Genomic DNA, 14,468 nt, shown 5'->3' with positions numbered 1-14,468 from the left:
TAATTTTGCAAACTTCTTTATTCAAAAGACATTTTTTGATTTTTTAATTTTTTAATTTTTTAATTTTTGATTTTTAAATATTTTTTTTTATTTTTTTAATTTTTTATGACTCAAGACTCACTAACTAAGACCTAAACGACAGTTTCCCATCCCCACACTTTAACTCTACATTGCCCTCAATGTAGGATGGAAACCGACTCAAAAGACTAAAAATAAATAAGAAATAAAAAGACTAAGGGCATAATTGGATAGGACTTAGCTGGTTTTATAACGCATATGCTCCATAACTCTCGTCCAATCCAGCTCGATCGTATAGCATTCCATTCGCGATCGGCTCTGACACTGACTGGCATGCTTAGAAAATGCTTGATATTCGAAAAGCAGCTCCAAAATCACCCGAACGGAGATTGAGTACGGGTGGCACAATTCAAACCTGCATAAACAAAAACAAGCAAAAACCAAAGCAGTACCGACTCTACAAAAAACGACTCAAAACTACTAAATTAGACTCATGGTACAAAATAAACGACTCAAAATACAAACTCTACAAACCTCCCCACACTTGAATTTAATCAGGAGGTTTCTCCTTTATCCAACCTCGGTCTAACCCGTTTAATTCTAATTGTTCATCGTTATTTATTAAATAGTTAACGATGAAACTAGAAAATATTTTAAGACATTCAAACGGGTCAGACCACCAAAATTTAAATTTACCTGGACCAAACCTGATACGATGCATGTAATGAGGAAGATGGTTGTCGTTGCACTTCAGTTTCTTTTTATGCTTCTGTTTGCACCATCGTTGCACCCTCACGATATGTTGATCCAAGTGTTTTCTTCGTGCCTTCTCCCGTGTTCTTGTTGGTGTGGGTGGCAATCCAACATCTAAAACCTTTACGGGCCAGTTATCCAACTCTTCAGCCACTTTCTCTTCTTTTACGTTTGGTATTTGTTTGATCTCCATGGTTGGTTTCTCTTCAAGTAATGTCTCTAGATATGCTAGATCGCCAACCGGGTCAAATTCTTCAGCTATAAGTGTTGGTAAACCAACCAACTCATCACCAAACTCATCCTCCCAAGATGGTACATGCTCCTTCTCAACCTCCATCTTGTCAAGTGGCTCACCCACGTCTTCCCCCTCATCATCATTCCAGAAGTCGTCATCAGTGGGTTCAGGACCGTAATACCATGGCGTGGAATACCAATTAGGTGTCACGTCCTGTTGAACCGGAGGTGGGACTGAATCGTCCGTTGTCGTCTCCAATTCTACATCTGACAACTCTAGATCACCGGGAAGCTCGTCTTTAACCTGTTCTTCCCCAACTTCTTCTTCTTTCACTCCCTCATATCTCTCAAAGTCAATATGATCAACGTAGTAATCATCCCATGTAAATCGTATTATACTTTGATTTTTCTTCGGATTCATGTAACTTGGACAATCTTCATACCCGTGCGGTCCACCACAATGTTGACACCTTAGATCCACATACTGATTCATGCTTTCCTTAATCATTTGACTCAGTGTCTCGATCATTCGCTGAAGAATGGTGAACAATTCGGGAAACCTCGGATCTCCTTGGTCCTGTGCTGTTGTCGTTATCTGAGTGAATATTTGACATGATTCCACGAACGCCCAAACATGGGGAGGGTACTGATACGTGGGTGAAAACCGGTGCTTGTAATTGTTTAATTTGATGTTTTTACACAAGTTTTAGTTTCGAATTGCCTACTCTTGATTAGATTTGTGTTTTGCAGGTTTAAGGGAGTTTAAGGAGCTTTTCGGGAGCTTTACGGGTCACCGGAGCGAAAACGGAACCACCGGGAAGCGACATGGGTCAACCGGAAGCAAGGAATGAGAAAAACAGAAAACCAAACATTCAAACACCGTCGCCGACGCCCATAGGGGCCGTCGCCGACGGTCTATGCATATTCCCGTAGCCAAAAGTTCTCCGTAGACAGGAAGTTAGGCCGTCGGCCAAAAGTGAACAAGCAAGCACCGTCGCCGACGGGGCTTCAGGCCGTCGGCGACGGCTCGTCAATTGTGGAAACGCGCAGATTTTGGTTTGGGGGTTATGTTTGATTATGATTGGTTCTTGGAGATTCAATTCGGGAGTTACACATTATTGGGAGTTTGAAAAACATTCTTGGAGCCATTATTCACCTATCTTTCATCACCACTTCATCTCTATTCCATATTCCATCCTCTCAACAACCCGGATTCTCATCCAAATCTAAACCCTAGTTCATCACCATTACAACCATTCCAAACCCTAACCATTCCATCATCCATCTTCAAGTCCCAAGATGATCCAATTCAAGTTCCGTGCATCCGTTGATCGTGCCATTTACACCATGAGCGGCTAATTCCTCGGAGGTTTCACCCCGGTGTAGGTTAATTGTAAGTCTAGGGTTTGAACAATGTTTTAGTTTGGTTTTGTGACAACTTGATTTGTATTTGAATTGATTGACAATTGTCTTGCATTTGAACTATATTTGTGAATTGTCGAGTGAGTTATGAAATTTGACTTTGCGAAATAAGTTTGTGCAATTATGCCTTGTCATTCAAAAGGTTTTAATTGTCCGAAGTAACGAAGTGCATTGCAGTCCGTGTATGCGTTGATAACAATTGGCACCTAAGCCTTGATGATAGAAATCCGTTAATAACATATTCAAGTGAATTAAATCTAAAACTTGTAAGAACCCTAGGATTGCAATAACCGAACCGGGTGTGAACCTTGTTTCTTTATCTTGTCAAATCCTTATTTACATTATTGCAATTGCTTGTTTTTTAGTAGTTATAATTTATATCTTCCAATCAAACAAAAACACAAAAACATATCTTAGCAAGCTTCATAAAAGTGACATTTTCTACATTTCATTCAAAGTCCATTCGCAAACCACCTACTCTTCGTGGTTCGACCCCTTGCTACCACTAGCTATTTGTTAAGGGTAATTAGGGTATATAAATATTATCTTTGACCGGAGCGCGACACTCCGATCAAATTTTGGCGCCGCTGCCGGGGAGCTAGTGCGCTTAGTATTTCATTGCTTGTTCGATTTTAGTTTAGTTTTTTTTTTCTTTCGTTCTTTCTTGTATATTCGTGATTTTACTTTGGGTGGTCGAGCTTGTTTGTGCAGGTATATGTTTTGCAGGTACCATTTTTCAACATGAATTGGGTAGATGATGACCCATGTATATGTTGTGGGAGCAACTGTCACTGGGTTGAGGATTGTCCGATGTTTGAAGTTAAATACGGAAATCGTGGGAGGTATTGCTCTGAATATAGGCGAGAAAAAGGATATGTGAGGGTTTGCTATGATGATGACGGGATTCCCTTCTATTATCCCAGCTTTGAACCGCCTGCACCACCGGAGCAAGAAAATGACGCTTATCAGTCATGTCCTTGTTGTGGAAAAGTTCACATACATGAAGATTGCCCAGTGTTTTGGAAAGATCCAGTGTTTTGGAAAGAAAAAATAAAGTCTGGTTACAAGCCACCACCACATTATCAAGAATACTACTATAAACCCGAATTGCCACATTTCTCAAGTTACCGGGAGGAGGAGTATGATGATTATTATAATGAATACCCTCAACCGGCATACGAGGAACCTCAAGACTCAATAAGTTCCAAGCTCGATGCCATCATGAATGCTCTTACCAACTCACATCATGAACTTAAAACTGAAATGCGGAATTCAAATCAAGAAATTAAAATTGAAATGAAGAAAGAGTTTGAAGTAAGAGATAAAGCTCATGAATCCTTGGCAAAGAAAGTGGGTCAACTCACCGAAGAATTAGCCCAAATTAAACGCGAGCGGGAGGTTTTGGCTAATGGTACAATGGTGGATGGTGATGTGGTGGAAGAGGTTAGAGATCTTTCAGAGCAAGAAGTTGAATGTTTGAACCGAGCGGAAGACATGACACCGCAAGACAAATCGGATTCGAAAGAAGCTCACATTCATATTCACCCTTCTCCCAAACTTATCACTCCAACCAACAAAGTTGGGGATGCGGTTTCGGGCATAAGGATTCGAAGGGTGGCGTTGCAAGACATTGGCCAATTCGTCAAGGAACGACCCCAAAGTAGCTTAATACGCATGCCGCGTAAAATAAAAAGAGAATGGATCCGACATGCCAAATACCGAGCGTATGTAGGCAACTCGGTAGGAAAATGTGCACTTCGACCACCATGAGAGGTAAATTAGGTATTATAGTTGTAGAGTTTGTACTAGTATTCGTTTATTTTATTTTTTTTAGTTAAATGAACGTTGTGGGTGTGTTCCCTATATAACCCTCACGAGACCGACTCGTCCTCCCGAGCTATCGGGAGGTTTAAAGGGCTTGCGTGCATATGCTAAATGCCGTCGTGATTCCTACGAAAGTGAGTTAGGTTTATTGTAGTGTAAAATATTTTCCACATAAAATCAAAAGTAAGATAATGTATGGCTTGGTAAAAATTTCATAAAAGTGGTAGAACTAGGTAACTAACAAATTTTGATGGCTGTGAGAAGCATGCTTCTACACAAGGGTTAAGATTTGTAGGTACACTATGTTCGTGAGACGACCGCTTCGTTGAAAAGATGAAGAGCACACGAGGAACTAGCGACAAACCAGGTGCATACGTTTCTTTTTATCTTTTGATTTTTAGTAGCAAATAAGTGGATTGTAAATTGTATTTTATTTTCCGGGGTGTATTTTTGGGGAGGATAGCCGTGTCACATCCCTTGTGCTCTAAAAACTCTAGTTCTTACACATTGAGGACAATATGTACCTCAAGTGTGGGGATGGAGGAGTAGTAAAAAGTTTTGATTTTTGACCCGTTCATTTAAACACTACACATTGAGGACAATGTTTGCCTCAAGTGTGGGGATGGGGGGGAAATTTCAAATTTTTTTTCAAAAATGTATTTGTTTGAAGCAATCTAAAAAGCACAAGTAACTAAGTCAACGAGGGATGACACAACCCATTTGGTCTTTTGTCATGGTCAAGTTCAAGTTAATAGCATAACGGTATTTAGCGGGTGGTTATTTGGGAGTAATTCGCCTAAGAAACTAGCACATCATGCATGTCACATATCATACCCTTATACGTGAGGTTTGAGCCCTTTATACATCATAGATTCACATTCACATGTTTCTTTGTTTGAGTGGGCCATTAGTCGCGTATTGTAGAACTTGCAACTTTTGATACATTCGAGACTATAGACCGAATACAAGCACGAGAATGATTAAGGCATTAGGTAAACCTTTTCCTTTTAAACCATTTATCTATCCTTACCCAAACAAGTCCCCTAGTCGCCCAATTTGAGCCTAAACCTTTCATTTGACAACCCACTTAGCCCATAACCATAAGCCTTTTATTTTTAAACCCGTGTGATGAAAATTCGATTATAGGATCTTAAGTTTGTATAGTGTGATTCATTTGTATTAAAAAAAAAAATATTTTTCAGAAACTGTTGCGAAAAAGAATGAAAAAGCATTGAGAAAAACACAAAAAGATGTGATAGTAGTTGGTTGAATAAAAGGCGGAAGTTGTTGCCTCATAGTTGATGTTTATTTGTAGTCTTGTTTAGTTTAGTGGTTTGTAATAAAAAAAAATCGAATTTTTCATCACCTTAGTCACTTTAAAAATATCCTATTCCTACCCTTCGCCTAGCCCCGTTACAACCCCTCAAAGACCTTTTGACTTGTGCTTAGTATTTGTGTTCAATAGTGGAGGATGATTGAGTTGCAAGCCTATGCGGGTACGTGTTCTAATCGGTTTTGAGCGATTAATTGTTGAAAAGCTAATACATTATACATGTTAGCAAACTTTAAGCCGAGTGGAGAGCACATTGTGAGGGATATGCATGAGTTGTTAGTTTTACGGGCGGGTTAATCTTGGGTAACCATTTGTGTATCTAAAGCACGTTACCATTAAATACATTGAATATTGTAAAGAGTTTGAACTTTAGCATGACATTAGACCTTAACCTTTGTCTCGGGAATGGGATGTATGTTCATTGTTCGACCCACGTGAAAGTGAAAAACAGATTTGCTTGAGGACAAGCAAAAGACAAGTGTGGGGATGTGATACGTGGGTGAAAACCGGTGCTTGTAATTGTTTAATTTGATGTTTTTACACAAGTTTTAGTTTCGAATTGCCTACTCTTGATTAGATTTGTGTTTTGCAGGTTTAAGGGAGTTTAAGGAGCTTTTCGGGAGCTTTACGGGTCACCGGAGCGAAAACGGAACCACCGGGAAGCGACATGGGTCAACCGGAAGCAAGGAATGAGAAAAACAGAAAACCAAACATTCAAACACCGTCGCCGACGCCCATAGGGGCCGTCGCCGACGGTCTATGCATATTCCCGTAGCCAAAAGTTCTCCGTAGACAGGAAGTTAGGCCGTCGGCCAAAAGTGAACAAGCAAGCACCGTCGCCGACGGGGCTTCAGGCCGTCGGCGACGGCTCGTCAATTGTGGAAACGCGCAGATTTTGGTTTGGGGGTTATGTTTGATTATGATTGGTTCTTGGAGATTCAATTCGGGAGTTACACATTATTGGGAGTTTGAAAAACATTCTTGGAGCCATTATTCACCTATCTTTCATCACCACTTCATCTCTATTCCATATTCCATCCTCTCAACAACCCGGATTCTCATCCAAATCTAAACCCTAGTTCATCACCATTACAACCATTCCAAACCCTAACCATTCCATCATCCATCTTCAAGTCCCAAGATGATCCAATTCAAGTTCCGTGCATCCGTTGATCGTGCCATTTACACCATGAGCGGCTAATTCCTCGGAGGTTTCACCCCGGTGTAGGTTAATTGTAAGTCTAGGGTTTGAACAATGTTTTAGTTTGGTTTTGTGACAACTTGATTTGTATTTGAATTGATTGACAATTGTCTTGCATTTGAACTATATTTGTGAATTGTCGAGTGAGTTATGAAATTTGACTTTGCGAAATAAGTTTGTGCAATTATGCCTTGTCATTCAAAAGGTTTTAATTGTCCGAAGTAACGAAGTGCATTGCAGTCCGTGTATGCGTTGATAACAATTGGCACCTAAGCCTTGATGATAGAAATCCGTTAATAACATATTCAAGTGAATTAAATCTAAAACTTGTAAGAACCCTAGGATTGCAATAACCGAACCGGGTGTGAACCTTGTTTCTTTATCTTGTCAAATCCTTATTTACATTATTGCAATTGCTTGTTTTTTAGTAGTTATAATTTATATCTTCCAATCAAACAAAAACACAAAAACATATCTTAGCAAGCTTCATAAAAGTGACATTTTCTACATTTCATTCAAAGTCCATTCGCAAACCACCTACTCTTCGTGGTTCGACCCCTTGCTACCACTAGCTATTTGTTAAGGGTAATTAGGGTATATAAATATTATCTTTGACCGGAGCGCGACACTCCGATCAGGTACTCGCTATGATAACCTGCCATGAAGAGAGTAGCAAAACAGCACAAAGTAGAGAAAGGAAAGGAAAAAAAACTAACTAACTAATAAAATATATTTACAAAAATAATGACTCGACACACTACTAATAGACACAAACTCTAGGACTCAAACCCTAAGACTCAAATTACAAAAAAGACCAATTAAACAATTAAGATCAATCAAAGCTAATAACGCAATCGCCTAAGTGTCCCCGGCAGCGGCGCCAAAAACTTGATGTGCAAATGCGGTCTATAAAAACTACTAACCTAAACCTAGACACCCTAGTTTTAAATTTATAAACTAAGACTCTCTAAATGCTAGACCACTGACAGGCAAGTGTACCTATCGTACGTAGTAAAGCCTAATGAAGTCCGAGTATCGAACCCACGAGACACTAGCGACGCTAAACTAGACTCTGACTCAGCTAATACTTATCTGGGTTATTTGATTTGTTTGGATTTTGGGTTTTAACTAATTAAACTAAAGGAATTAACTAAGACGAACTAAACTACCTAGACACAGGCTGAAGGCTACTAAGGTGAAATCAAGGATGAGAAGGTACTACCCAGGTTTGGAATCCTATTCGTGACTATCGGTTTTCTCTCGGCAATGGTAACTATGATGGAACCAGGTTCTAATAATATGACACTCTAAGACTAAAGACAGGTTGAATCTCCTCCCGGTCTCATCAACTTCTCCTAAGGTCCTAGAGGTCAAATAAAGCTCACTGGTATAGGTTGGATCACCTCCCGGTCTCTCCAACAATACTAAAGTACCCAAAAACTAGATCTCCTCCCGGTCTCACTAATCACAATACACCCTAGAGTGCACGGGGTAACCTAAAAACACTTGACAAGACTTAGGAAAACAAATAATACTAGGCCACTTAGACAGATCTCCTCCCGGTCTCACTGCACCTAAATACCTAGCACTAAAGACAATCCTAACTATCTATCTCCTCCCGGTCTCAAGAATAGGTAGAACACTAAACTCCTCTAAATTATCAAACAATGTTCCTATGGAATTCTAGCTAGGAAAACCATAAACTAGTTACAAACACACAGTAGGTAACCTAACATGCATCTATACATGAAAGACATTCACAAAGACACATGAGGAACGATTGAACGATAATAAATTAAAGTAAAGTATGCACACACATCTAGTCAAAAATATTTAGGTCTCTTACTTTAATATTTATCCATCACAAAATTACCAAAACCGAGAAATTACCAATTGACACTAATAATCATCACAAACCCGGGTAGATAAACGAACTAGCCAATAATCATAATCAAGAAAAAGAAACAAGTCTGGAAAAAATAGCAAATCATAGTCATGAGTTCGAATAACACACAGTATATCAAACCAAGAACTAACTATTTGCGAACCCGGAATCAAATCTTTGTCTCTAGCTTTTGATCTTGACAAGAACTACCTTCACCCTCCAAAAATCGCTCCTTAGCCGTCTTCTCTTGCTTTGCGTCTGATGTGCCGCTGTCCAATATGCTTGCTGCCGTCAAATTATTATCCCTCTCAAAATTCACGAACTGGGCCCCTATTTCACTAATTTTGATAGTTTAGTAGGCTGGGTCTTTAAAGGATTATGGGCAATGTGTGTGCTCTTTCAATTTAATTCAATGCCCATCTCCTTTTTGAACTAATGCACCCTCCAAGAATTTTTATGTTCACTTCTTTGAACCTCAAAATTAGCAAACTCTCTTTAATTCCATGCGTGACTTTTGCAGCCCATCATATATAATTTAAACACCCTACATTGAATTTAAGAGAAACTTATTAGCATATTTCAATTAATTTTGATTCAACATATATACTAATTAGTACATGTAAACTTTGATTAACTATATAAAATATATAACAAAAACAAGCACAAATCCACCTAAAAGTGTAGGAATATTTATATAAAAATATATATATTTTAGACCACATCACTGCTGATAATGTTATTTCTGATAAAAATGACCTTTATGCTTGGAACTATGTTTTTTCTTGGATTGCTTAGACTTGGGGTGTTCCCACTAAAACTAATGAATCTGGTGCTATTATTCTAGACTATGGTTGTGATAAAAATGGTTGTGTTGAAAATGTTGAAGATGTTTTAACAGGAGAGCCTGATGTGTCGACTGAGGAACTTGAGACATCTGTTTCAAGTGACTCAGAAATCAATTCTGATGGTTCAGGAATCTGTTTTAGTTCGCCTGAAGCATCGAATGATATATCAGAAACTCTTTGTAATGATGAAAAACTTGATGTTTTTGATTGTGATAATGAAGAAATTGTTGAACAGGGGTCATCTGATGAACCTGGCAATCAAACAGAAGATTCAGGAACCTCAGATAATGAGCATAAACCTTCAAAAGATTCTAACTATCATGAACAATCAAAATCCAGCAGCATTGCAACAGAAGAAAGTCAAAATATCTTAGACACAGACTGCTCATCATCTAACCTACCATAATCATCTGATGTCAAGGACTCAGAGGTTGATAAAGTTGAAGAAGAGACATCCATAGAGTAAAATTATGCGGATAATCATGGGAACATGGAAACTATAGAAAAGGAATCCATGAAAGTTGATTCAACAATTGAGTCAGATGATGAAACTGCAGAAGAAATTATTATGGAAAACTTCTCTACAGAAACTCTTGAGTACAAGGTTTCTGAAGAAAGAGAATCTGCGGAAGTCAATTCAACAGACAACTCAACCCTTGACCCTAAAGGATCAGTTTCTAAAAAGGGTGATTATAACAAAACAAACTCAACTGAATTTGTTCCCTCTAAAAAGAAACGGTCACGTAAAAACAGAAGGCCACGGAAAAAGAATATACAAAAGGAAAACCCAAATCTCAAGAAAATAGAACCTAAACTGAATGGTATAGTTGCGGACACTTACTCTTGTGCTGATAGCTATGAGTAGGGTTTATCCAAGATCAAACGTGCACGCAATCATTCAGCGTCAAATGAAAAGAAAGACGTGATCAGTTCTCGAGAATAACACAAGCAGAACTAAATGTCTTTTTCTCAAAAAGACAAACATGTTTTAACTGTGGAATTCTGGGACACATTGCAAGAAACTGTGTTCATCGTCCCTACTACTCTAGGAACATGTATCATCAGAAGGCTACGCACTCTCACTTTATCAAAAATCGACCACCCAAAGCAAGGCCATCTGACAGAGACTGGAATCTAGCAAAACAGGAAAATCGAAAATTTGCAAATATGAACAGGTTTCAAGGAAAAACAAAAGTTTTCCCTTTAAATGGAGATGTTTCAGACACCAAAAATTGGAAACCAGAAACTCTTGTTAGATCCCAGTCTCCATGTTCGCAACCGTCAACTTCTACCTCATCGCCAAAAACTACAAGCGATGTTAAGAGTCAAATGATCTTTCGCGAAGTCACTTACATAGATAGCGATCGTCAACTCAGGTCCACTATGGCCTGGGTTCTGGTCTCTAACTGATTCTGTTAAATGTGCAGGAATGACTGTGGAGGACTATCTTTAGACTCTGGTTTATTGATAGTGGTTGTTCTAGGCACATGACGGGAGACATATCCCAGTTAAATGATATTAAAATATTTGACGGAGGATGTGTCAACTTCGTAAGCGAGATTCGGGAAGAATCACCGTGAAAAGCACAGTAAAAAATGGAGTCTGTAGGTCCCTTTTGAACAGGATCTGATCGACTGTAACTTAGATGAATCGGATATGATCAATGTGCGGAATTCATTGAATCAAACTACAGATGTACGATAACAAATTCAACTCTGAAATACTGTCTGATCTTTCATTAATCGAATATGAAAGTACACAAGCTCCTTTGAAAGGTCAGACTGACATGAGTTCTCTAGAGAGTCAAAATAGCAAAAGTTACAAATGAACAGTTCGGCTAGCTATTTATAGGCAGTAGCATCAGGATAGAGAGAGTGTTGGCCGATCGGCTGGGCTTGTAGGTCCCTTTTGAACAGGATCTGATCGACTGGAACTTAGATGAATCGGATATGATCAATGCGCGGAATTCATTGAATCAAACTACAGATGTACGATAACAAATTCAACTCTGAAATACTGTCTGATCTTTCATTAATCGAATATGAAAGTACAAAAGCTCCTTTGAAAGGTCAGACTGACATGAGTTCTCCAGAGAGTCAAAATAGAAAAAGTTACAAATGAACAGTTTGGCTAGCTATTTATAGGAAGTAGCATCAGGATAGAGAGAGTGCTGGCAGATCGGCTGGGCTAGCCGATCGGCTGACATACTGTTCGATCGAACACCCTGTTCAATCGGTTTGCCTGTCCGATCGGCTGGGCTAGCCGATCGGTTAGCATGGTCAACAAAAGTCAGCACTTTAACATTTACGCACCATATCCTGAACTACTAGGCTATCTAACATACATACATACATATATTGTCTACAAACATTACAAAACATGACTACATACAGACGGAAGCTACAGACGTATACACTAACAGACTCCCCCTCGGATGTAGCTGTAGTTCCTTCCAATATAGTCTTCATTTCTTCCTGTTCCTCCTTCGCTCTTTAGCCTTTTGTCTTCTCTTTTCCTCTCTTTCTTCTAACATTCTTCGTCTTTTGTGTCTACCTTCAGTCATCCACCATTTCCTATACTCTGGGTCACCATCACGCTTTTGATCCCATTTAGGAATCTTGTTTTCTTCAGATTCAATTGGCGTCTGATCTGTTGGTGGTAGATACCCCAAATTTCTTCTTCCCAACTCAACAGCTTTCTTTGCTATCTCTTTAGACCTTTGACTTCGCTTGTATCTTTTCAAGAACTCATCAATTTCAATGTTTCTCCACTTGGTCTTCCAATATCTACCAGAATTGATGTCTTGAGCAAAGAAAACATCCACAATCGTTTGATACTACATTGCTTGAGCTTTGTCTCTCTTTTCATAAACAATATTGTTAAGAAATAAGCAATCAATGTCTTTCTTTAAGTAGTTAACAAGCCACATTGGATCCAAAATGCTGATTCTTCGAGATTTTCCATTGGACTTGTCATAAAGAGAGATGACTGCCTCAGCTGTTGTTTCATTCTATAACCAACCTTGAAAAATATCATGAAAGTCTTGCTCGATGGCTCTGAGAGGCATGTTCTTCAGACACTTAGGCGGCTTTACATCCAGAGTTATGTCTTTCTTTCCATTTTCCAAGTACGTGACAATCTGCTTTGGATACTGTGGCTTCCAATCAAGATAGCCATTCTTTGCTTGCCATTTAATGTAGTTCCACAGATCTTGATCATGTTGACGAACTTCAGGACCGTAGTAGAACTGCTTGATGTTATTTGTCTTTACCAACTCATCCACATCCCACCATGGTAGAGAACTAATATCAGATAAGAACTCGAAGTATTGAACTCCTTCTTCTCTCCTGATGGCATACACTTTTAGATCTTCAAGGTATCCCCACGATAGAATATCTCTCCATGATAGATTTTTGTTGTGAGTGAAGTACTGGAGAGCTCTGAGAGTTTTTCTTTCTTTAGGCATATTTTTAAACCATTTCTTTCGCTCTTCAGCAAGAATCTCTCTTGGAATAGTTTCAGGAACACCTTCTGTGGAGATCTTTTCAACAAATTTTCTTTTAATTTCTTCTTCATTTCTGTCTTTGAACATCTCAGCAAATGAAGGAAATGTTTCATCAACCCCAGCATAGTGAAAATCAATTTCATCTTCCGAAGAATCTGAAGCATCTTCAACAATTACATCATCATAGTGATCTGCTTCATATGCATATCCGGGCTCGAAGTCTTTTGCTGGTGACTGAGGAATCTCATCCTCAATATCAAACTTAAACTTTCCTTCTTCTAATCCCAACTCTTCTAGCATTTCAGCTCTTGTTCTTCTAACCTCAACCCCACCTTCTTGTTGAACATTTAAGTAAATAACATTTGGGTTTGTGAGGAATACCTGATCAACATGCTGCTTTCCTGATGATGAAGCTTCATTTTGTAAATCATCCTCTTGTTCATTGATCTCATCATTCATCAATTCATTGATTCTTTCTTGAACAATAGGATCTCTGACCAATAACCCGGAAGCACCCTCATTGTTATCATCATCTCCCTTATCATCTTTATCATCATGATCATCAGGCTTGTCATCCTTTTCATCATTATCATCTTCATTTTCTTCTTCATCATCTCCAAATAGCTCTACATCAGAGTCATCATCAACGATTTCTCCACGAGCTTTCTTTGCCTTTCTTCGCCTTTCTTTAACTTTCATTTCACGAGCAACTTCTTGAACATTGTAAGGCACTGGATAGGCATCACCAACAAGTACGAACTAGTCTGTCTCCACTCTAGTAACAACATTTCTCTAGCCTTTTTCTTTCTTTGAATAACAGCCACTTTTCTAAGAACATTTTCAGTATCCAAAGGCTCAGAAGACTCTCCAACCATCATGAAGTCTTGATCAACATGTTCCTGAACATTTTCAGCATCAACCATTTCTATATCTTCTTTTTTCATGAACCACCAATTTCAGGTTAACTTGACGATCCACCAGCTTCTTGAGTATCATCAATCACACCTTTGTTCTTTTGGGTGGCTTCTTCAGCTAGACGTCTTTCACGTTCCATTCTTCTTTCTTCAGTTTTTTTCACTTCTATTTCATTGAATGCAACATGAACATCCATCTTGAAATGACTCTCCATGACAGAGTATAGCATATGAAGTTGTTCATCTTTTACCACCTTGTCTGCCTTCACGGCTTCCATCTCCAACTTCATTGCCTTCATTTCGTTTGATGAAGCTTCACTCATCTCACTGAGTAGCTGATTAAGCGTCTGATTCACATCTTCCAACGAAGCAATCTCTGCCGTCAATAGTTCAAACACCTTTGAATTATCATGAGCTTCATTCTTCATTCTGTTCATTGTTTCCTCTTGGTCTATCAGCACTGCTCTGACTTGATCAGAAGCTTTCAACAAATTGTCAACTTGTTTCTTTAGAATATCACGCTCTAATTCTGTT

This window comes from Helianthus annuus, chromosome 3 (assembly GCF_002127325.2).
Source record: "Helianthus annuus cultivar XRQ/B chromosome 3, HanXRQr2.0-SUNRISE, whole genome shotgun sequence".
NCBI lineage: Eukaryota > Viridiplantae > Streptophyta > Magnoliopsida > Asterales > Asteraceae > Helianthus > Helianthus annuus.
This window is presented reverse-complemented; position numbering follows the sequence as displayed.